Source organism: Triturus cristatus, chromosome 2_1 (assembly GCF_964204655.1).
Source record: "Triturus cristatus chromosome 2_1, aTriCri1.1, whole genome shotgun sequence".
In the NCBI taxonomy this organism is placed as follows: Eukaryota; Metazoa; Chordata; class Amphibia; order Caudata; family Salamandridae; genus Triturus; species Triturus cristatus.
In genome coordinates this window covers 227,362,336-227,385,663 of record NC_140581.1, presented here as the reverse complement: position 1 = coordinate 227,385,663, position 23,328 = coordinate 227,362,336, and the positions used below count along the sequence as shown (strand labels likewise).

General features: G+C 44.5%; 1 protein-coding gene across 25 annotated transcripts in view; it reads right to left on the bottom strand.

Annotated features, from left to right (window-relative positions):
- NEDD4L (NEDD4 like E3 ubiquitin protein ligase) overlaps positions 1-23,328 on the bottom strand; it is a 1,669,848-nt gene that overhangs the window by 847,230 nt on the left and 799,290 nt on the right. For 3 of the 25 annotated variants that reach the window (XM_085630323.1, XM_085630328.1, XM_085630360.1), the window contains exon 1: positions 22,982-23,197. The exons of the other annotated variants lie outside the window; for them this stretch is intronic. The gene's annotated coding sequence lies outside the window, so the exon portion shown is untranslated. Of the gene's footprint in view, positions 1-22,981; positions 23,198-23,328 lie in introns of those variants that run through there. 25 annotated transcript variants of the gene reach the window in all.

The following is a 23,328-nucleotide window of genomic DNA, read 5'->3' as shown; positions in this document are numbered from 1 at the left end:
AAGAAGGTTCTGCCTCCCCAGGAGGAACGTTTGATTTTGGGAGTGACAACATGTTTGGCCTTTGAGGAGCGCAGGGTATGGCTAAGGGTATACCAATTTCAGTCGGAAAAAGTCTGGCGTGAAGTGCCTTGTAGGCAATACAGAGTGCCTTAAAAGTAATGTGCTGTATGATGGGAAGCCAATGGGGGATCCCAATTCCAGAGGCTACAAAGAGATGTCTTGGAATTGTTGGAAGAAGTGTAGCCGCAGTGTTTTGTAGAATTTGCAATCTGTTGAGGATATATTGATGTGCAGTGAGTAATAGACCGTTGCAGTAGTCTGATTTGGACATTATGAGAGTGGCAATAAGAGATTTTTGAAGATGGACAGGAATGAACAGGAGAATCGTTATCACTTTCAGAGTCTAGATTGTGGAAGATGATAGGGCACAACGTGGTTGGAGTAGCATAGTTTGTTATCAAACTAAATTCCCAGGTTCCGTTTACTGGAGTTGGGAGAGGGGCCTACTCTGCTAGCCAACATGACAGGGACCATAAGGAAGTTTGTTCGCCGAATACCATCACTTCCATTTCCCTGCATTTAGTTTGAGACAGTGTCCGCTCATTTATGCACTAACTGTCAGCATGCAGTAGCAGAATATGGAGGATATCCCCGAGTACTCTTTGCATAGTGAGATGGTAATCTGGGTGTCCCTGGCATAGAAGGTCAGAGAGTAGCCAAAACTTTTAATTTCCTCAGCTAGGGGCATGATGTATATATTGAATAAGGTTGGGCTAAGCGAAGACCCCTTTGGGACTCCGCATGGAAAGTAAAAATGATGAGGTGAAATCATCCATCCAGTTTAATGTCATGTCTACAAGTAAGAGCAGCAAGCTCTATTAAGTACACTGTGACTAATCTCTGCACATGGCCATGAAATAAAAGCTTTGTTATTAGATTATAATGTTGATTTGCAAGCACTCCACAAATGGTCTGTTAAACTTTTAATAAAGAAACTTTCTGCGCAATCAAACATGCTATTGCCTCTTGGTAATAGTACTTTCTGGCCGGTTTACCTTATTATATTTCCCATTTAAAGGGGGATTTTTATAAGTATTTTTTTCTCATAGGTTGTCCTCCATCTTGTGAAGGGCTGTAATCCCCTGAAAAAAGTAGTAATCTCAACGGAGGAAAGGAATTGCACTGTACTGACTTCTACGGCGCTAAGTAAAAGGTTTGATTTTCTTTTGCTTTTGATAGCTAAGAATAGACAACCCTTTGATTTGGAACATAAATAGATCAGGTCAGCACCTGAACCACGTGCTGCACCCATTCAAGGCAACTGCAACAACAACAACAACAACAAGGTGATGGATGGAATACTTGAATTCTATATCAGGACCGGAGGAGAGGATTATGCTCAAACTTTCTTTATTCCTTTTTCAGCAGTTTCAACTTTAATAAACAAAAAACTAACATTCCCATAAAGCATGTAGCAAAGGTCACCCACGATCCACCAATAGGTAATCTCCGTGGTCCACAAGGGCGTATGCTTCCTGCATGACTTACTCTTTCGTCTCCTGCTTCCAGCAGATAAGTACTCTTTCCCTCTCGCTTGTTGTGTGTCAGGGAAATTGGCGTTTGTTTAATCATATTTATTTGGGTACTGATATACTATTGCATGTTTTCTGAGTTGATTCTTGTTGTTTACAACCAGTCACGGTTGCAGGAGCAGTTTTTGTACGCTCCGCTCGCTGCCCAATCACCTGACGAGTCTAGGGCAACAGGGCAGTAAGCACATTGGATTGGCAGGGCACGCGTGTCTGCGCGTCTTGTTGACGCCCTGGTCAGACAAGATCAACGAGCGCCGGACACAGCACCCGCGATCGCACATGTTGCCAGAGCCGCCTGGAAGTCCATAAACCCGCAGCTTGCGGGTCGGTATTTTTTCTCATTGCCTCAATTGACGCCCGCTCAGCGGGTCTGTAAATTAAACGCTGCAAAGGCGCAAGTGTCTGTTTTCCCTCACGGAGGCTGATAGGGGCGGGCCCAGAGGTTTAGGATGACTGGTATACTTAAGGGTGAGTCGCCCCTAGCGGATTACTTAATTCTGACTAGCGCGCTCAGCGCGCACAAAGTTACTGACTCCAGTCGCGCTGGAAATAGCCTCCGGCTACACTTTGACAGCCCCCACTAGCGCATAGAGCATTTAGACATTCTAGCACATAGAGCGCTTGGCTATACTGTTTACCTGTTATTTGGCCTAACTGCGGCAGTGCTCACATTCACCATCATGGCAGAGGAATATGCAGAGGAGAAGTCTCTTCAGGTTCTCTCCCTGGATGATGAGTTTGGCAACGCAGTGGATGCTTCCATCCACCAAGCAGAGGCAGCAGACATGGGGCCTTTTGAACACTGCATAATGCAAATAGCTTATGCTTGCCAAGCAGATCAACCCCAGCGCGCCCGAATACATGCACCTGCCATTTACAATAGAAGACGTTAAAAATGTTATAATGTGCCTGCCCTTGGACAAGGCACCGGGCTCGGACGGACTAACTGCAGCATTCTACAAGGCATACGTGGAGGAACTTGCCCCCAGACTCCTGGCAGTCTTTGAGGAAGCACACGAAAAGGGGATTCTGCCTCCATCTATGCATGAAGCTATCAAAATCACTTTACTGAAGCCGGCCAAACCTGATAATGAATTGGACTCATACAGGCCATTATCACTCATAAATGTAGATGTAAAAATACTGGCTAAACTGATAGCCAATAGGCTACAGCCTATGCTCCCTATGATCGCCCTGCCGGATCAGTCGGGCTTCATTCCTGGCAGATCCACCTCCCACAACCTTTGTACGGTATTTTCAGTGATACACTACCTCCATCCGGATGTGCAAGCAGCGTTGGCCTTCTTGGATGCCACTAAGGCATTCGACACGCTCGAATGACCTTACCTATTTAGAATGCTGGAAAGGATGGGGTTTGGCCCGCTGTTCCTCAGGTGGATAAAGCTGTTGTACACTAGACTGTCAGCCCGGGTGCGTGTAAACGATCTTATCTCGGACCCTCTCCCAATCTCGCGCGGCACGCGTCAGGAGTGTCTGCTATCCCCATTGCTATTCGCAATAGCGATGGAGCCTCTGGCTGCGCGGATTAGACAACACCACACAGACAAGGGGATCGGATTCAGCGCTCGCAGTCTGCTAATATCGCTTTACGCAGACGTCACGCTCTACATTGCGGAACCAGAGCGCAACCTAGATGTGGTACGGAGGGAATTTATCAAATTCGGTGGCCTGTCCGGTATATCTATTAATTGGAAAAAGTCGGTGATTTTCCCCCTTACAGATAACACCAGGGTGGTCACCTCAGAATTTCCGCTGCAGTGGGAGAATGATTCGGTGAAATACCTGGGTATTTGGATTAGCCGTGATGTGCAAGAGCTTTGGAACCTTAACTTTGGCAGGGCAGTGAGCTGGCTGGAAGACAAAGTAGCATTGTGGAAGGGGCTCCCGCTGTCGTTGGCGGGCAGAATAGCAATGACCAAAATGAATATCCTGCCTAAATTCCTATATCTATTTGTGAACCTGCCACTCATACTCACTCAGTCATTTTTTAATACTCTGCAGTCGTTGGTGTGGGCGGGAGGGCAGGCTAGGTTATCGTGGGACCTTTTGACACTACCGACTAGGCAGGGTGGGCTGGGCGCCCCAGATATGAAGTTATATGCTCTTTGTGCACAGGCGCAATTCTTACAATATTGGGTTCATCAGACACCTTTTCAGCCGCATGTAGCGGTGGAGGAGGACGTGGTCACTCCGGTGCCGTTGCATGTGGCAGTATATCAAAAATACAGAGGCCCCTTGGATGGGTTGGATACGGCCGAAACGCTCAGATGGGCATGGGAGGGACTGCGTAGAAGGGCAAATATACCGGTACTATACGCTCCCTCGATCCCAATTGCGCAAAATCCACTCCTGCCTAACATTCGAGACGAGATAAATAAGAAAGTTGCACAGGCAATGAAACTCCATACCTTTGCAGACCTATACCGAGGGGGGGCATTCAGAGATTACCAGACAGCCGTGGGAGGTGAAAAGGTACCTTTCGGTGAAATGGTTTTGCACCACAAACTCCGAGCGGCTTGCCGTGAATTGCACGATAGCTTCCCATCCGAGCCGCCAATGTTAAATGCTCTGGAAAACCTGCTGGCTACACCGTCACCACGAAAACTGATCTCCCGCTTGTACACACGTATGCAAACGGACGCCCCCGCGGCGACCTCCGGAGCTCGCCCTAAATGGGACGCCGAATTACCCACACCTCTATCTGACACTGAATGGGCCTACTGCTGCGCCCAAATGACTGAGCTCTCACCCAACTACAGACTCCGACTAATTCATTTTAAATTTCTACACCGCCATTATAGGACGCCAATTAGCTTACAGAGGATGGGATTAAGGGACATGACACTGAATGGGCCTACTGCTGCGCCCAAATGACTGAGCTCTCACCCAACTACAGACTCCGACTAATTCATTTTAAATTTCTACACCGCCATTATAGGACGCCAATTAGCTTACAGAGGATGGGATTAAGGGACAACGACTGGTGCTGGCGTTGCGGAGCGCCTGCTGCCTCGTTCCTACACATGGCTTGGACATGTCCGGGCGTTGCTGGGTACTGGACAAAAGTCTTCGAAACCATAAACCAGATCCTTGACATCCAGGTGCCCCCCCATCTTTGTTACTGGGCCTGTTGGGATTTGTCAAATGCAACCACGTTAAAAAGCGTAGGCTACATGCACTACTTTGCAAAGAGACAAATTGCTATTGGTTGGGGAAAGCGTAGGAAACCCACTGTCAAAGAATGGCTGAGAGAAGTCACATATGGCCAATCCCAATTGGCGGTGTTTTGGGAACTTTTGCCGCCAACATCTAGGCCCAGGGATATTTGGGAGCCGTTTCTGGACAGGGCGCAATGTATTGACTCTGCTCCGGCCACGGACGTCGACATAGCCATGATGCCTGGGGATCCTCCTGACTGAGGTATATAACTGTAAGCCCTACGGTGTTTCGCGATAGACAATTAATGTGTGGGGGGAGATAACCTCCTGGATGGCTAGTTGGGATCAGCTACGCCGGCATAAAAAGTGGAACAAATTGATTGTGGTCTGCCTGCCAACATTGGGTAGCTCGTGCATCATGTTGAAATTGATTTACCAAAATGCTTGTGTTTCGCATTTCAGATATTTGTATGGCTATTTCTCACCAGAAGTGTGGCTCAATGATTAGAGCGGCAGACCCGGCAGACCCTGATTCAGAGGTCTAGCCCGGGACCAGGGTTCAATTCCCCGCCTCGGCGGGTCTTGGGCTAAAAAATTCCACGGACCTGATAATTCTCGCCTCGGTGCCTATTCCAATCATGGAGTCCCACTCTGCAACTTTTTATGTGGAAAATTAATAAATAAATAAAACATTAAACCCCAGCGTGCCCAGAAGCGTAAAAGCCCGGCAGGCATGGATATTGGGCCGTTTGAGCGCATGAAGAGAGCTTTCCTAGCCAGACCAGATGTAGGGGTACACAATACCATTCCAGAGGCCCCAGAAATCCCCAGTGTTCAAGAGGATGAGGAGGATTCCTTGGGGTAATCCGCAGAAGAGGCAGGCTCCTCCAGGCCCTGGCTCCCTGTTGTCTAGCCCTCCTTAGACATAGCCAAGGAATCAGAAGAACTCTCTGACATGTTAGTCCCAGAGGGTCTAGTAGACCCCGATCTTCGGAGTGGGCACTATCCCCATGGTCCCAGTGTTTGTAGCAGGGCGCTTAAGCAAAAATCTGGGAAAGGAGGTACGAGCTTGTCTCAGAGCGGAATGCCCCCGCCCTACCAGGTAAGATGGGGCTAACCCCAGTGGTGGACCCTAAAATGGCTATGTTCCTGCAGACATATATACGGGGCCCTAAGAAAGGAATAGACCGATCGTGGAAATCCTGTCAAGATAAGCTATTGGATATCTCAAGCCCCATTACTAAGATCTTGGAATTGGCAGAGGAGGCTAAACTGGCAGGCACATCCCGGTACCCCGAAAGGGTTTCAAACTGGGCGCAATAGTCTTCCTGGGTATTGCTAATTGCGCCCTCTCTACCGAGAGCAGCACTCTTTTTTCTGCTGAAAGTCGATCCTAAACTGGGCGACTTGGCTTCCTCTGAAGTGGGTACAGTGGCATAGGGCGGGCTCTTTGGGGACCCGTTCATTAAGGAACTAACCAAGTTTGTTGCCACTTTTAAAGCCAGATAAGCCTTTCCCCCTTTCCCCGTTTAAAGGTGGACTGCAGGTTGGCGGTTTTTGAAAGCAACTGGAGGTCTAACACCTCCGACGCATGGGTGTTACAGACCACACAGGGGTTCCAGATAGAGTTCTATGGCTCTCCTGTACAGGATTTGTGCCCCCGCCTGCTAGTTTTTGCACAAGATCAGGTCACCCTTATAAATCAGGAATAGGCAGATTTGCTGCAAAAATGAGCGATTGTACCAACACATCTCCATCACAGAGGGTTCCTCAGCAATATTTTTCTTGTGGACAAATCAGACAGAAGTCAAATACCGGTGATCAATCTAAGAGTTCAATCAATGGTTGGTCTACAGCCACTTCAAAATGGAGGGCATTCATCTTCTGCGGGACCTCCTCCAACTAGGCGATTGGATGGCATGCTCGATTTGAAGGACACGTATTTGGCGGCCCCTATTTTTCCCCTGCACCGTCGGTTTTTGCAGTTTCGGTGGAAGGATCAGGTGTACGAGTTTGTGACCTTCCCTTTGGGTCTTTCTTCGGCCCCGTGGTGCTTCAGCAAGGTTCTGAAGCCGGTGATGGAGACACTAAGGGCGAAAGGCTCTTGTCTTATCATTTATCTGGATAACATTTTGCTCTTAGAGCAATGTCTGCACCGCCTCTCACAACTGAAGCAGGAGACAGCAGACCTTCTCCAGAACCTGGAGTTTGTGATCAATGCCAGGAAGTTGCTCCTGATACCCTCCAAGCAGGTGACCTGCCTCTGGTTTGTCATAGACTCGGTGACCCGCACCTTGAGCCTCCCAGCGAAGAAGATGGCCAAGATTCATAGGGAACTCAGGCGAATGCTAGCGTGTTCCTACACCTCGTTGAGGCAGATAGCTCGGTTGGTAAGCCTGCTAGCTTCGTCAATTCAGGCGATCTTCCCAGGGCATCTTCACAGAGGGCTGCAGTATTCCGACCAAGCGCCCATTACAGAGGAAGTGCACATGGAGATGAGGTGGTGGCTGGATCATATGGAGGCCTGGAACTGGAGTCTGAATCTTTGGCTGCGATCCAGACTTAGTGATCCCCACACTGGGAGTCATCACGCATGACGAACAGTGAAACCCTTCCAAGACCACCAAAAGGAATTCGCCATGCCACACGCACAATTTTATAAATACCTACAATTTTGTCATGCGCTCACTCCATATATTACACATTTATTTTATTTATTTATTTAAGGGGTTTTGTATAGCGCTGGCCGGACCCGGGGGTATCGGAGCGCTTTACAACACATCAAGAGGCATTGCCGGAGTTCAACCCAATAGAGGACCAAAGTATTCATGAGAGACCTGGGAGATCATAAAATTACAAAGATGTACCAGTCGTTAGTGACAAATATCCCTCCCACATTAGATAAGCTTTGTGAGTCCTGGCAAAAAGACCTGGGTCCCCTCGATAATGATGACTGGAGTGAGGCGCTGAAATCCCCATGTGGCGCTGACTGTGGAGAGCGGGACTGATAACCTCCCCTACCTGCTTGCGCTGTGGCAACAAGGATGGCACATGTATACACACAATCTGGCAATGCACCGCACTTAATAGGTTCTGGAGAGGGGTCACGACATGTCTAGCAGAGTTATTAGGATGGGATATACCCATGTTACCGAAACTAATTTTACTACACATCACATTAGGGATCAGTGGCAACCGCTACAAACGCCATCTACTACTTTTGGACCTCACTCTGGCAAAAAGGGATATAGCCAGAGCTTGGAAGGCCCAGTCTCCTCCCACGATAGGAGCTTGGAAGGCGGGGTTGGACTTTTGTATGGGCCTGGAGCTTTCCATATTTAAAGCCAGAGGATGCCCACAGAAGCACCCCAAAATCTGGAAAAGGTGGGAGGAATACTGAGGCCTCGATACGGCGCCCCTCACTCCGATGGTACAAGATGATGGGTGATGGCACTCTTATATAGAGTAACAATAAATAGGACATGGAGGGGGTGGAGATCCATGTAAGGAATGACACATTTTGACATGGCACAATGTGTTGTATTGTTGAGGGCTAACGTTTTAAGCTCATTATGTTTTTCCTTCAAACACTGTATTGATAAAATAGAAGAAGTCGGCAGCCTAGATGTAATAATGTTTCTCGTTGATTATTCAAAGAATCCTGGAACTGCTGGAATGTCTCTGCTTGTTGACACAATAAAATTTGTTTTGGGAAAAATAAATGTTGAGGGCTGCCAGTGGCACTCTCAATGGATCTGAAGTGCAATGCTGCAATGCACTGTAGTTTTGAAAGTTTGCACTCAGTGAGCTAAACAATCATGCAAGATAGCTGAGGGTTCCCCTGTTAATTTGCCTAAGATAGTAGAACTTGAACCTTGCAGTCTAAGCAATTACGTTACAGAACCCCCTCCCCCACTACTGTTCATGAGAGCAACATGTCAGACCATCAGCCTCTGGAAAGGTAGTAGTGTCTCTGCTAGAGAGTTCCCTCCCTTCCCCCGCCTCCTCCCCCACGCCCGTTCTGCATTCCTGCAAGATCTAGCCTCTATTCTGAGGTTGATAATTCTTCTCACTGGACAAGTTGGCAACAGCCTGGAGCACCATCGGTGTTCATGGCCCAAGCATGTGCTGATCATGCAGTCTCCATGCACCCAGGGACTGGTCAAGCCATCAATGTTCAAAAGGTTGAGAACAACTGACCGGTCAGATATAACTATAAATACTCGCCACCTTGGCCCAGTACTTTGGATCCCAGAGGCTGGAACGGTTGAGCCTTCTTAGCTTGCATCCCTCCAGAGATATTCATATCTGACCCTCTGGTCCATAACCACAAGGTACAGTAGCTCCAGCTTTCTCTCGGACCAGTGGTTTGTAACATAAAAAGCCTTAAGTCATCTAGAACATCAACTTGTATATTCCTGTTTACCGGAACAGGAATAAGTGATTACCCCAATGAGCAGCCAGTGGGCAACTAAGACTTCAGTTCAATTGCCCTTATGCCTTCGAAGTTTAATACTTTGGCTTAACAAGACAGGATGGGTGCTTAGTTCATTTGAGGGGTGGGTCTGCAGACAGTTCTTTGTGTATGTGAGGGTTTCATGGCAGGTGCATCAAAAACCCCATTCACATTACTGAACCGGTGAACCAAATTCATATGACAGATTGAATCCGATACTGTGTTTAGAGAACTCAACCTTTACCTGTTTCAAGAGTATTTTTCGTGTCTGTTTTTTGCCGTTTCCCCCAGTCATTTTCCCAAAACGACCGTGGACTGTGTCCCGAGGCCACCGACATAGCCTTCCAAATATGCCCATTGCATAATATTGTCCACAGACTCCAGCTGCAAAGAACTTAGGGTATAAGCAAGAGATGCAGGCACAATAGTGTTGGTTTCTCTTGCCAGGAAGCAGAGACTTGCATTTCCCTCTCCTATTATCATTTTCTGCATAATATCTTTTATATGTGCGCATAGGAGTACTTTCCTTTTCTAAAGCAAAGCAGTGACTGAACTAGTAACCATATTGAGTGATTATGTTGCATTAACCGTGTTCAGAGTATCAAAGTCCATCTCACTCGGAGTCAGCCCTGGACTGCACAGCCACACTACCATGAGAAAAATAAAGTTAAAAGGGAGCATTAGGTCATAAAATTAATATATAAGAATCATTCACACAGTCAGTCAGAGGTTCTGCTGGAAATCAGTTATGCTTCAGTTCTTCGTGGATATCAGTAGGACACCCTTTTTATGCAGGGTTACAGTGTGGCCAAGTCTGTATACAACTAAGACCACATATTTGCTTCTACATGCCACTATTCCCCTCCCCCCTGAAGCACCCGCCACAGCGCACTGAATCTTCCTTCAGGCTGAATCTGAGCTGCATCAAAACAAAGAAAACATCAAAACTAATATGAATGCATTTGATAGTCCATGAGCCCACAGGCCTGGGCTCATGGACATGGAGGAGCTTGGTCTCTATAAAAAGAGATATTTAATTTTCCATGTAGGGTTCAATGAGAGCAAAACACGTTATTGGTTTATATAGCGAGGGCAGAGATATAAGGAATGGGGAACGTTCAAGAAGAGACTGAAATACGTAGCTAATCCTCACTATCTTCAACCTTCTGAGCCATTGCATAAATGGCACGTGCTCCTCGCAGTCCCTCAACACTCCCATTGAACCTTCACTCACACCTATTCATGCCCAAGCTATAGCAGAAATCTGACGCACTCAAAACAAAAAGCCTTGAATTACAGGCAAAAGGTTCCAGTGAGGCGTTTTACATATTGCTGCTATATCTAGCAGCATGCCTACAATAAAACATTTCATTAGCAGTGCATATTAATAGTCCTGAAAGCAGTTTTGAGCAGTTGTAATTCTCCTCTCTGATGCTTATAGACATCCCTTTGTACACAACTCCCCCTCTATAAATTATTTTTAATTTCTGACGATCATTTTTGTATGACGGAAGCGTTGCTATGGCGAAGTTGTGATTTTTTTTTTATTCTACGAATACAACACCCCCAGATACCACAGTGCTTTGCCCTATTTTTCAGATTTTGCTTTGACTGGTTGGCTAGCCGACAGTATGAATTATCAGCACCAAATCGAACATTTATTTAACATATGAATGCAACACAATTGCTTAGAAACAACTCTTGCGTTTCAAAGTCAGAGAGGATGCTAGGAGTTGACGGAGTTTTTCTTAAAGCTGTTTTGAAATATGTAAGTCATAGCCATGTCCGCAACCATATTGGAAAGCTAACGAAGGAGGGGAGATAGGAGATCAATTTTAGAAGACAATCAGACCTTTAGAAATTGATATAGCATTTAACTCCCCTAGCGCTATCATCATCAAGAAGCAAACACAAGTTGTTTAGAGCTCGATCAAAAGTCCTTTTGTGTTTCGGAGGAACAAATTAAATAATAAACTTAGCACTAAAAGCCATCAAAAGTCTGATTGGATATTTAATGAACTCTAGCTCTGAAATACATTGATAGACCTTGAAACAACTTGTTTTTTAATATTGGAAAGCTACACTAGTCTGCATGTTATGCTAATCTGATTTGTACAGCGCATTGATGCCCTCAACTGGGCTTCCCAGCGCTAGAGAGCAGGCTGCAACAAGACAAATCAGGGCCTGCACGGTTAGAGAAGCCAAGTCTTCAGGCGTTTTCAAATATCTCTTCGCTTAGACTTTATACAAATACAATAGCAGTGTGTTCCATAGTTTAGGCACAAGTATCTGAAGGCACCGCCTCCCTAGTATGAATGATCCTATGGACTTGGTCAGTTTAAGATTAGAGGATCTTAAGGTAATAGATGGAGAGTATGGCTGGAGGAGGTGCCTCAGGAGAAGTATTTGAAAAAACCTGGTGACCGAAACAGAGGGTCTTGAATTTTACGTGTTGCCTCACCGGTAGCCAGTGTAGGTCTGGTAAATGAGAGGATCTGGAATGATGATTTAGGATGTGGCAAATAAACTGCCTTGTGGACTGTCTGACGTATCTTTAATATAGCCTGCGTGGAACCCACGCAAAGCACATTGCCACAGTCCATGCATGATGTTATTATGGCCTGGACTATGTTTTTTTGTCTAGAGGTAGAAGGGCCCATAGTATCTAATTTAAACACCTTAAGAGATCAAAAAAACAGACAGACTCTGTTGTGATTTGGTGGACTAAGGTCATATTGCTGTCAATCCAGACATTATATTCTGTACCACAGATTTAGGGGCTGGGAAAGGGCCTAGGGCGTCTGGCCACATTTAGAAACAGCAGTAATGAGGCTGGTGCTCCCTAGGGCGCCAGGCCACATTTGGGAGCACAAAAGTTAGGCTGGCCTTCATCCACAAACCAATTTCCCATACAAATAATAATTGTTTTTTAATCCCATCTTACTTCACTTCTGCCGTTTCTATGCGTTGTAAAAAAAAAAAAGTTACTAATATCCAATTTGTGGCACAGATCTGTAGGGGCATAGAAGGCTGAGTCCGCTTTGCAGGGATTAAAGCCTATGACAAGCTGATCAGGCAAAGGTTTAGCTATCCCTTAAATTAATTTGAAAAGTCACCCATCTCGTAAGCCTCCCTCACACTACATAATATTTGTAACCTCCATTGATCCTCCAAAATAGCTCAATCTCACTGCACTTGAAGTCTTCATAGGTTAAGACGCATGATTTTACATGCCTTTGTGGGCAAACCAGATTATCCTAGCAACAAATGTATACTTTCAGGTATAATAGGGCAATCCACACTCGTAATACCGTCAGCCTGAACATCCAGAGAAAAAGAGCAATGGACTAGATAAATGGAATTTTCCTCCTATGTTGCACACATTTTTCTTCTCTAGTTCAGAAAGTATATAAAACACTCCTTTCAGGCGAATTGCTATCCTCTCGCCAACTTTTGAAGACTCTCCACTGTAAATGTATCCTTATGACCCAGAAAACCTTCACATTGCTTCAACAATCCATTAAAACCGAAATATTATTCTTGTAACCATAGAAAAATCATGTAATCTCAGTGCCTCTTGACAAATGTATTATGTACAATCTAAGCAGTGAAAATCCAATCAATGTAACAAATATGGGATCTGGGGCACTTTCAAAGCAGTTTCTTGTTTGAATAGGGTGATTAGGGAAGACAAGCTGCAAGCAGCCCCTTACCTGTTTACGAACTCGATGGGAGGAGGGCCTGGGGAATCTAATACCCACAAGGGAATGGGTGACATTGTTGGAGTGGGAGCCCAAGGTGGCACGGAATACCCGATTTAGACTGATCAATTTCTATGTCCTTCATAGGGCATACCTCACTCCAGGGAGCGTAAATAGGCATTTTAATACAGCTGGGACAACATGCTCGAGATGCGGGGTGGTCGGAGTGTAATTCTTACATATGCTGTGGGATAAAACTTGCACATCCAAATCATCCACACCTAATGTGCCTTAGTATACGGCAGATCGAAAAACAGACATATCAAACTGTAAGAAACTAGAACGCATATGGAGGTCTTCGAAAGAAACCCTCCACTGACACAATACAAAAAAGTATTAGGGGCTTGCCATGCAAAATTCAAATCAACCAGGAGGCTCTACATGTAGCTCAGTAAATATAGCCTCCCAAAGACTCTGCAACTCCTAGGCTTTTCACTTTGAAACAAAAATTGATAACATTTATAGCAATTTTCATAATGACGTGTTGACGCCTACACATACAGATTTCAACAATTCTTCAGGAAGCCGTGCCCAGGCTTCATTAGAAAGATTTGAACTAATCACACATATTCAAGTACTGGATCTCTTAGCTTAAACAAAATCTGGCTCCCCCGCAGATTTATGTCCCCCTTACATCACAGCCATGCTATCTAATTCTCTTGTACCAACAGTTACCTCTCTATGCAACTTATCTTTGCACTCATCAACCCTGCCTAAGGAATTGAAAACCGCCTCGGTTACACCTATTTTAAATAAAACATCAGCCAATCCTATAGACGTATCAAGTTACCGTCCTATCTCCCTGTTACCCTCGATTAGAAAGCTGTTGGAATCTCAGGTCTATAGACCCCTTTTATTCACATTTATAAACACATAAATGACTTGATTCCTCCCAATAAGGTTTCCGTCTGACTCATAGCACAGAAACTACTCTTGTAGCGGTAGTTAATTCTCTTAGCCTTTCCTTGGATGCAGGCACACCAGCAAAGCTGGTCCTCATTGACCTGTCAGCGGCATTTGACACCGTCTTATTCCATCTTGATCGAACTCTTGTTGGAGATAGGAATACACAGTACAGCACGCAACTGGCTAATAGACTTTCTTAAGGAAAGGACTCAAAGAATTATGCTCAGTCCTTTTCAATCCAAGACTCAGTCCTTAGGAAGGGGCGCGCGCCTTGGGCTCAGCCGTGAGCGCAACACTCTTTAATATCTGTCTCCCCCCTGGCTCAGTTGATGAAGCCCTTCGGCTTTGAAATACTTTCATATGCAGACAATACTCAACTGGTTATCGCCCTTGGACCAGAGTTAGTGAATGTCAAAACTTGTTTCACTACTTGCTTGAGAAACATTGCCATGTAGATGTCCCAAAACTGCCTTCAGTTAAACGGGGAGAAGACAGATTTTTAGTGTTCAGAAAAACGCAGTCCCTCTGGACAATGGACTAATGGCCTACGGAGCTCGCAGCGGCTCCTCTCCCCAAAAACACAGCAAGAAATCTATGCATTTTGATTGATAATAAACTATCGATGAAAGAGCAAGTTATAGCCATTTGTGGCTCATGTTTTGGGGCAAAGTGCCTCCTTAGGAAAGTATTCCATTGGCTACAGGTATCCTCCCAGGAGACCCTAGACAAGGCACTTATAATCCGTCGCCTGGACTACGGTTATGTACTACTCACAGCATCTAATGAATCCCTTCTATCAAAACTACTGGTGGTGCAAAATACAGCTGCCTGATTGGTGAGTAAACAGCCACCGGGCACCCCGCCTGTTCCTCTGCTCAGGACCCTTCATTGGCTACCTGTGAGGAAAAGAGCAATTTTTCTGTCTGACCTTCAAAGCGAGGTCAGGTACAGGACCAAGATATCTTCAGGATAAACTACTCCTCTACTTTCCTCAAAGAAACCTCAAATCAAGCAACCAGCGCCTTTTTTAACCAGGACTTATTCAAACTTAAAAATACGGTGGCTGCTATTTTCATACCTTGCCCACCCCCACCACTGGAATCAGCTGCCCTTCCACATAAGAGCATGTACAGATTTTTCAAGCTTTAAAAGCCATCTGAAGACCTGGCTCTTTTAATGGCACATGGCTAACTATTCTGCTATCCAAGTGCTAAGATGTCCTTTTGAGGACAAGTCGTTGCGATATATTAAGCTATCATAACATAACATTGCCCGTTGACAGAGACCTATTGGGAGGAGGTCATAAACACGGTCGCTGACATTACACAGAAGGCGGTCCCACGCTCTCCTGGACATTATTCATGGAGCTGATTACCACACACAGCCAAGACAAAGGTCATTAGCAGGTTTAAAAATGTGGCCTTTATTTTGACAAAAAGTGAAATTTCAATAAATTGAAAGGCTGCTAGGGGTCTCAAGATCGCATTCTGGCGCTGGGAACTTGAGAGAGGGGCGGGATATGGAAGTGTAGTGCTGCTTCGGGGGGGCCATACGATGATGTGGCTCATTGGACATAACCAGGGGGCACTAATAGATTGTTTAAAAAACCCGGATCTTATGTCCCAAGAGGCATCTCCTTGTGATCAAGGGTTCCAATCCCTGATTAGAGCTGCAGCTATGCTTGCGTCCCTTTCCATGGATGTGTGCCTTACTGTGCTGGCTCCCCGACACCATCTGTGACTGAACCTTACACGTCTCCGGCTCCATAGGACACCTACTAATGGGAACAATGGATTTGTGCAATCGCTTTCTTGGGGGAGCGGGGGGGAGCGAGGGATGGTGGGAGGATTTAGGAGGGAGGATTTGGAAGGGGGGTAGTGGATGGAAGCAGATAGATCTATATTGACAGTGTTTAGTATGCTGTCACTTGGTAGGCTAATGTTTGCTGCAGCTTTGAAATTCAATAAAATCTGTTAAAAAAATAAATGTAACAAATATGGGATTTATGTTTCTCTTATTCCTCTGCATCAACCTCGTTTTTGGCCACATTCGTATTTAACAAAGTCCATTAATTAAATACAAGCAAATAAAAAAAATAGTCACTCAAGTTTGCAATGGTGGATCATCCTGAAACACTTGCTATTCTACCCTGAACCCATACATCTATGATGGTGGAAAGTCTTCCACAGTTGTAGTTTTTACACCATTGTGAATGCCCATTAAAAATATAAAATTCTGAAAATCTTGACTAGGATATGGAATTTTTAATCGAGCTATTTTTTGGCATATAAGTAATAAACTGTTCAAGAGTACCTTTTGGAAAAAAAGGGGAGAAATGACAATATTGCCCCACAGCCTCACCACACAGATCTCTCCTTCCTGCTGCTTGATATTTTCACATTCAATTTACATTCCATTTTTGCACTTTTTGAAAATAAATTTCTGAATATTTATTTTATAGTGCACAAGACAATCTTTGATATAGTCATACTCACAATTGGGGATGGTGGCCCCTACGACCTAGTGAAAGAAGTGAAAACAGCTTCTCAAAGCTCCAAATCATGTGCTTCCACGGGTCTTCTCTGACATTCCCTAGACCAGGGGTCTCCAACCCCTTTCTGTAATAAGAGCTACTTATGTTCAATGGAAATCATCTCGAGCTGCTAATATTAGTGATGTCATAGTGACCACCCCATCCAAGAGTGTCAGCAGTGATCACATCAGTGAATGAGGCAGGGTTCCCAGCACTAATGTAAAAAATCCTTTGAGAATTTGGAATCACTCTACATGGGTAATACATAAAAGCCACAGTTGCAATCCCCCCTGGCATTTAGGTAATAATATGAATAATACACTTCGCCAACTCAATAATAGCTTATAAGCACAACTATCAGCTTATGAGTTCTGAAAATAGACACATTTTCATCTTGAGAACATGCTTTTAAATTTTAGTATGCATATAATAATTCAACCAAGCAAAAGCTTCTATATCAGTAGGCTGGGCTTGACACAGGAGAACTAATCACAGGTAGCTGGAGAGCTACTGGTAGCTCCCGAGCTCCTCGTTGGAGACACCTGCCCTAGACACTACCCCATCTCCCAAACAGTAGTTGTCTGGAATACCCATGTCGAAGCCTCAAGTTAGTTATTAGCAGCGTGTCAAGGTAACTTATTAAGCAAGACCAGAGGTATACCGCCACTGGTAATCAGACAGTAAATATAGTTCTCACTGGATACACAACAGACCGCTCCAGGTCCATGCAATCCAGCACATGTTAAAAGCCACAAGCATGCATCATCATCTTCAAAGTGTCCAAGTCACCATCCCATGAAAATCTAATTTAGCTAACTGGCAAATTTGGCAAATTTAGCTAATGTTGCCAGGGCGTTTGGACAGCTCACGGAGCACAGCTTCCCACATTACTGTCTGATCTGCAGACATCAGGCTACTTCTCCCTCTGACCGAAGTTTTCAGTGCTGCTTTGCCGCCAACAGACGGTCAGGTATACAATACATTTGCCAATCAGCAATCTCAGCAGGCAGTGAAGGGACACTATTTCCATGTCATATGACCTCTCTGCGTCACTAACATGAACACAAACAGTAACCTTGAGCAAAACACCAGTAACCTATGTTATGAATTTGAAACGAATGACTGAATATCATGAAAGTATCATGAATGGTACCATTTTCCACCTCTCCAAATATGTGCTGTTATTTTTTATATTATTTTAGGCAGTAAGTACTTGAAAGAGGAACAGAAGGAAAATGTTGGCTCACCCAAGACTAGGTCCATGGTGTGGTGAACAGCGGGTCAACCGTAGTTGAAGCTTAAACTGGTTGAGCATGCTGAGGGCATGCACAGTAAGCTAAGTAGCTGTTATTCAAATGTCTAGTGGAAAGGAAAATATGCGTCAAGGTGGAAGAATGGTCTCCCTTGATAGGAGCAGCAGATGCCATTCTTAAATACAAAAGACCAGTCTAAAAAAGATGGCGTTTGGTGCACAGAAACTATTATAAATGTCTCACGATTTTTCCAATGTAAGTTTGGTAAACATCTTTTGTTCTATCCCAGTCAATCAAAGGCCCTCTCACGCTTCTAGACTCAATACAATAACATACTCTATGGTGATATATGAAGGCTACAGGCAGATAAACATATCTAGTTCCAAATGGAATTTGGATACCAGTTGCCGAAAGAAGGTTGGATGAGGGCAGATCAACATCAAATATTAAATGACTTGGTAGAAGAAAGGCCTTTCAACTCACTAGCATGTACAGACGATTTGGTAACTAGGGCAGCAGTCTTAAAAGTAGCTAAATTTCAACAACATGGTGGAATACGTTCAAAAAGACTCTGAATGAGGCGAGCCAGTACCAAACTGAAGCTAAGGAATAGTCTTATATCCTGGAAAGTGGGGCAAAGTCGGATGATAGTACAGGTGTGTGTTATTGTAGCTTTGTAGACTAAATTTTAAAAAGTTGACAAACTTCTCAAATGATGTATGTTGTGAACTTCGCAAAACAAACTTCACACTGCTACAACATCTGACAAGTGGGGTTTTGGGGCTTTGTTCGCCATAATCTAGGTCTTTGTGAGATTTACGTTTTGCAATGTTTAAATACATTCCCAAAAGTAATGTAGCTTGTTAACTTTGAGAGAAACCTGCAAAGTTTGTGGAAAAACGTAATAGCGGCGGACCGCTAGATGATATGAAGCAACACATGAGACCCTCTCTTGCATCAATTATCAGCAAGTACCTTGAAGAAAGGCAGCACGGACCGAATATTATCTAATGGGCTGAACCTGCAGATGAAAAACAATGAGATAGGTCTTTGACAGCTGTGTCAGCTTTGACCTGACAAGGGCACTTCAAGATTGCATGAATGTCCTTAGAAAAGCATATCTGCATATTTAATCGGTGTTGAATATGACACCACAAATATAAAGATTCTTATAGAAAACAAACCCTACATGACGCTGGAAGGAGACTGGAGGCAGTTTCGTAATGAACGAGATGCATTTGTAGCTGAGACAGCCTTCTCTCTTAGTAGCTCAGCAACCATCAAGAAGCTGTTGCAGTGGGTAGAGGATACATTGGTGACATATAGTGGCTGTGGGGTAGCAGTGCAGTGGAGGGACAAACAAAGACTCATTCTTGTTGAAACCCTTTCTTTAAAATGTTTAGATGCAGTTGTCATTGGGGTCACCAGCACTGTTTCTCACAAATACATACTAAGAGAACGTGTGAAATGTAAACCATGATTGAATTTTGCAGCCCTCTGAATGTTGTAACTTTGTGCCTGAAAGGTGAGACCCTGTAAAAAAAAATAATAATCTTTTTCAAGTTACTTATGGAAGCCTGGCACACTTGTGTCACCAGAAAATGTGAGGTTAATAACTTTGGTAACTAAAAAAAATCTACTGTACTGGAAGCCTATAATAGACAACAAGTTCTGTTTTAAAGAAGAAGTAAAACACACAGTAAATCATGGTCTTAATTCCTTAGCATGTCAGAAGGACACATCTTCAGATGGAAGGCGGGACTAGGCTAGAGTTAATACATATAAGAAAACAAGGAACCGAATAAAACATATCATTAAATTGAGCCAGCAAAGTCATCTGGAGGATTGTCTACAATCTAGTTTAATTTTGGAGAGAGATATAGTTCAGATTCATACCTATAAAAATAAATACAATGTTTGCATGACGACTACGGGGACGGTGTCGCACCTAGCTGCAGCTCAATCCTAAAGCAAATGAGTGCCATGATCAAGGGACAACTTACCGAAGGCTCAAGGGCCACATAAGCTGTGCAGACACTCTCCTGCTACCTTTTGTATGAACATAAGTTAATGGAGAGAAGATGCACACGGCCAAATTGGCTGGACTCCTCAGACTGAAAAATCGCTGTGGTTTATTTTCAATTCACTGAAAACTAGCACTGTTCAACCCACCAATAGCCATTTTCTTACACAAATTAAATAGCACCTCTATCTAACTTGTATTTAGGAAAATTAATAGCGTCTGAAAGATCGGCAGGGAGGATAGAGTTCAACAATTCATAGAAGCCAGTAAAGTGCATCTTGTTATATCTTAAAGAAATTGATTTTATATGGACATGAAATCACTTTGGTGAACCTGACTTCTCATGCAATCGTCTTATTTAACCAAGTCCTTGATGAAGCTTTTAAAGAAATCTAATCTTTTCAAATCTTCGCTACTTCCAGCACTCAACCACAATCCTAAATCTCATGCTACTATGTAATAAACCGTGATGCATGTGCACGCCTACCACAAAAACGGTGGAAGTCAAGTACTTATAAAATACACAAGACCAACCTTCCCCGCCCCCCCAATCAACTCTGCTCAGGGCCTTGTCAAATACTTCTACTTCGAGAGAATCAACATAAACAAACACACGTTTCGCATGCACACACAAATACCAATCTCTCGCACCCTATTTTATGCTGTGCATCTCTCACTCTTTCACACTTTCTCTCCAAGTCTCTGCAATGACTCACATCCCTCTCCACAACACATTATAGAAACGTACTCACTGAAGTTCCTTTGCAAACTTCGCTTCAACGATCTGCCCAATCAGAGCACATCTCTCCTTCATCCTCTCACCTTCCACTTGTATACCTTGACCCCAAATCTTCTGTACTGCCTTTATATTTCCATTACCCAAACAAAAAGTGTCTTCACACCCTGAGAGTTTTACATGGCAGTCTTTCATAGAGGTAGTGACAATAAAAATGATAATGTGCCATCCAACTTAATAAGGGCAGGTGGTCCCCCTCTCTCTGTGGCGTCACCACTGCCAATGAAGGACCTAGCAGTGGAGTCAGCGGTGCCTTTGCTGTCAGCTCTATCAGCCTCTACCTTCCCATATACTGACTGGGCTGTGGAACGAGGAAGAGAATGGATGGGGAGTGTCCTGCCATTTTATGGTGGAGTTCCTGTAAATGCTCTCAATAAATCATGCAGTTTCGTACCTCTGTCTAGACGGCTCAAGTCCCTACTTTAAAGACAGCATTGACATACACATAAAAATCTGTTGAACCCAGCATCTCTTGCTCTAAAACCTTAAAACAGGTCAGTACACCACGACCATCAACAATCGCAACACATACTCCATCGAGAAAGCTCTCAACCACACCATGCACAACACACTCAGAGAAACCTCTCAACCACATTGATGAGCTAAAAACCTCCATCCACCACAGCTATTTCTTCTCCTGCCTCATCCAAAGAGGCCTCATGTGAGGTCATAACTCCTAACTGAAAGCTGTGATCCAAAATGGTTTCAGTGCGAGTGCGCACTTGGCAACGGATGTTAATACTGAAGCCAAAGGGTTTGGCTTTCAATACAAGGACATTGGCCAGTGTTGCCTACAGTGTAACACTCCAATGCAGGATTAATGGGAGCCCGCAGAATTAAGTTAATCAACTGCTACTGCAACCACTGGGCCACTCTGAGTTTCACTGAGAATGTAGATAATTCATGCAAATGTATAAAATCCGGATACCATGAAAAGCGGCCATGACTTCAACCTCCGTGGACCAATGCTGGACACCCCTGATCTGTAGAAATTACTATGTCAATATCATATTTCCATAACTCCAATAGCTGCCCTCCTGTAATCCCAAAGCTGTAATAGCCTCAACCCTAGCACTATCACCTTGAGTATTATTCAAAATAGCCCTAAAGCATCCCCTTTGTCAACCTAAAGAGTCTACCCTACCTAGTATCATCTTCACTAACCATCGAAAGCAACCACACACATCCTGTAACGAAATGTAAACTTTCAATGTTACCACCATAATAGCTGTGCGCACCACCATCGCTGCCAAATGAACGCCCATCAGTGAAATAATACATACCAATGTAAACTGCAAAGCATTTCAGTGTACTATACACAGGCACACAATTGTGTTGAATAATAAAAATAATCATGTGTATTTATATAGTGCTTCCTACTGCAATTATGGATCTAACTGCTATAAATAACAGAGATAACCATTACCGGACTCAATGGTATTCAGTTCGAAACGATGGCAAGCAGAACCAGTTTCTCTGATTTAAACACAAAACCTACAGATCACCACATATCTTAGTGGTGAGCATTTAACTCGCTATTGTGAAGGTGCATCTCTCAGTTCCTGTTTTTTTTTTGCTACACAACTTTATTGGATTTGTTTTCTTTATTTCGGACAACAGAATGTTCAGTAGAGTTACCATTACTAGACATTATGACATTTTTCGAGCTTATGATGTGTGGGTTAATATCATTTTATCCCACTGGGTCGTAAAGGGGATTTTCCGTAGCCTCAGAACCAAACTCGATGCCTCTGCCCGTCAGGTCAAAGCACCTCTCACTTCATCAGCGGCTCTCTGTTCGTTGTTTTTGTTTTAAACCCCACATTTACTAGTCGACTAAAGGTAATTTACCGTGCTCACAATTATCATTAAATGTATTCATTCCCATAGTTCATCATGCCCGCAATTCCCAATAAATATTCAATATTGGTGGAACGAACCAGCCTATTAAAAAACATCAACAAAAAAAACAATATTGGTGAGACTAGTTGTTCAACTCGGTTCAACTGAAGCCATTAAAAACTACAATTCCCAGAAGACACTGGGAGCCAAGACTGACATTGTGCCCAACCAACATGAGAGGGTTTTGTAATCTTAGTGGCACAGATTATAGTGTAAAATCCAATAAACATTCTCTGGACGACAAATGGATAAAATGTGATGAACGAAATACACGTCACAAGCCTTTACAAAATGATTTCAGCCGGCATTTGATATAATATTCAGGTTAGGATTGGGTCTACTATGACACAAGAAATGGAAAATCGTTTCAGAAGGCATCTTCACCCTTATGTTCCAAGCATGAAAGCCTCGCTCGGCGACCCTGTGTGTGCTGCCATTAAATCATGTGCTGCTGGCTCTGGGGGACACCGCCCCGCTCCCCGTCTCTCACCTCGGCGCCAGCGCACAGCACCGGGGAAAGCCGCGGAAAATGGCAGAGCAGGGCTCTGGCTGAGAACAAAGACCAGGCTTCCGGGTTTACCTTGTCAAAGGCGCTGCTGGAGTCCTCGCCACAGGAGTGCGCGGCTAATGCGTCCCCACCCACAGGGGGCACCGCGGGCCGCTCAGCAACTCCTCCGCGCTCACTGAGGGATGGAAGAAAGCACCTCGCCCCCGCCTCCCCCACCCCACCTTCGGATCACAGGGGGAGGCAGACCGTGCAGCCAAACCGCTAAGGCGGCTTTTACATGTTCTGTCTGAGGACTGCACAGACGCGTGGGAGGAGAGACAGCCGGGGAGAGAGAAACACTAATTTATAGAAGCGAGCCTCGTGTACTAGATGCGCTAGACAAACAAACGAGTATATTTTAAGCCTATCGATGAACTGCA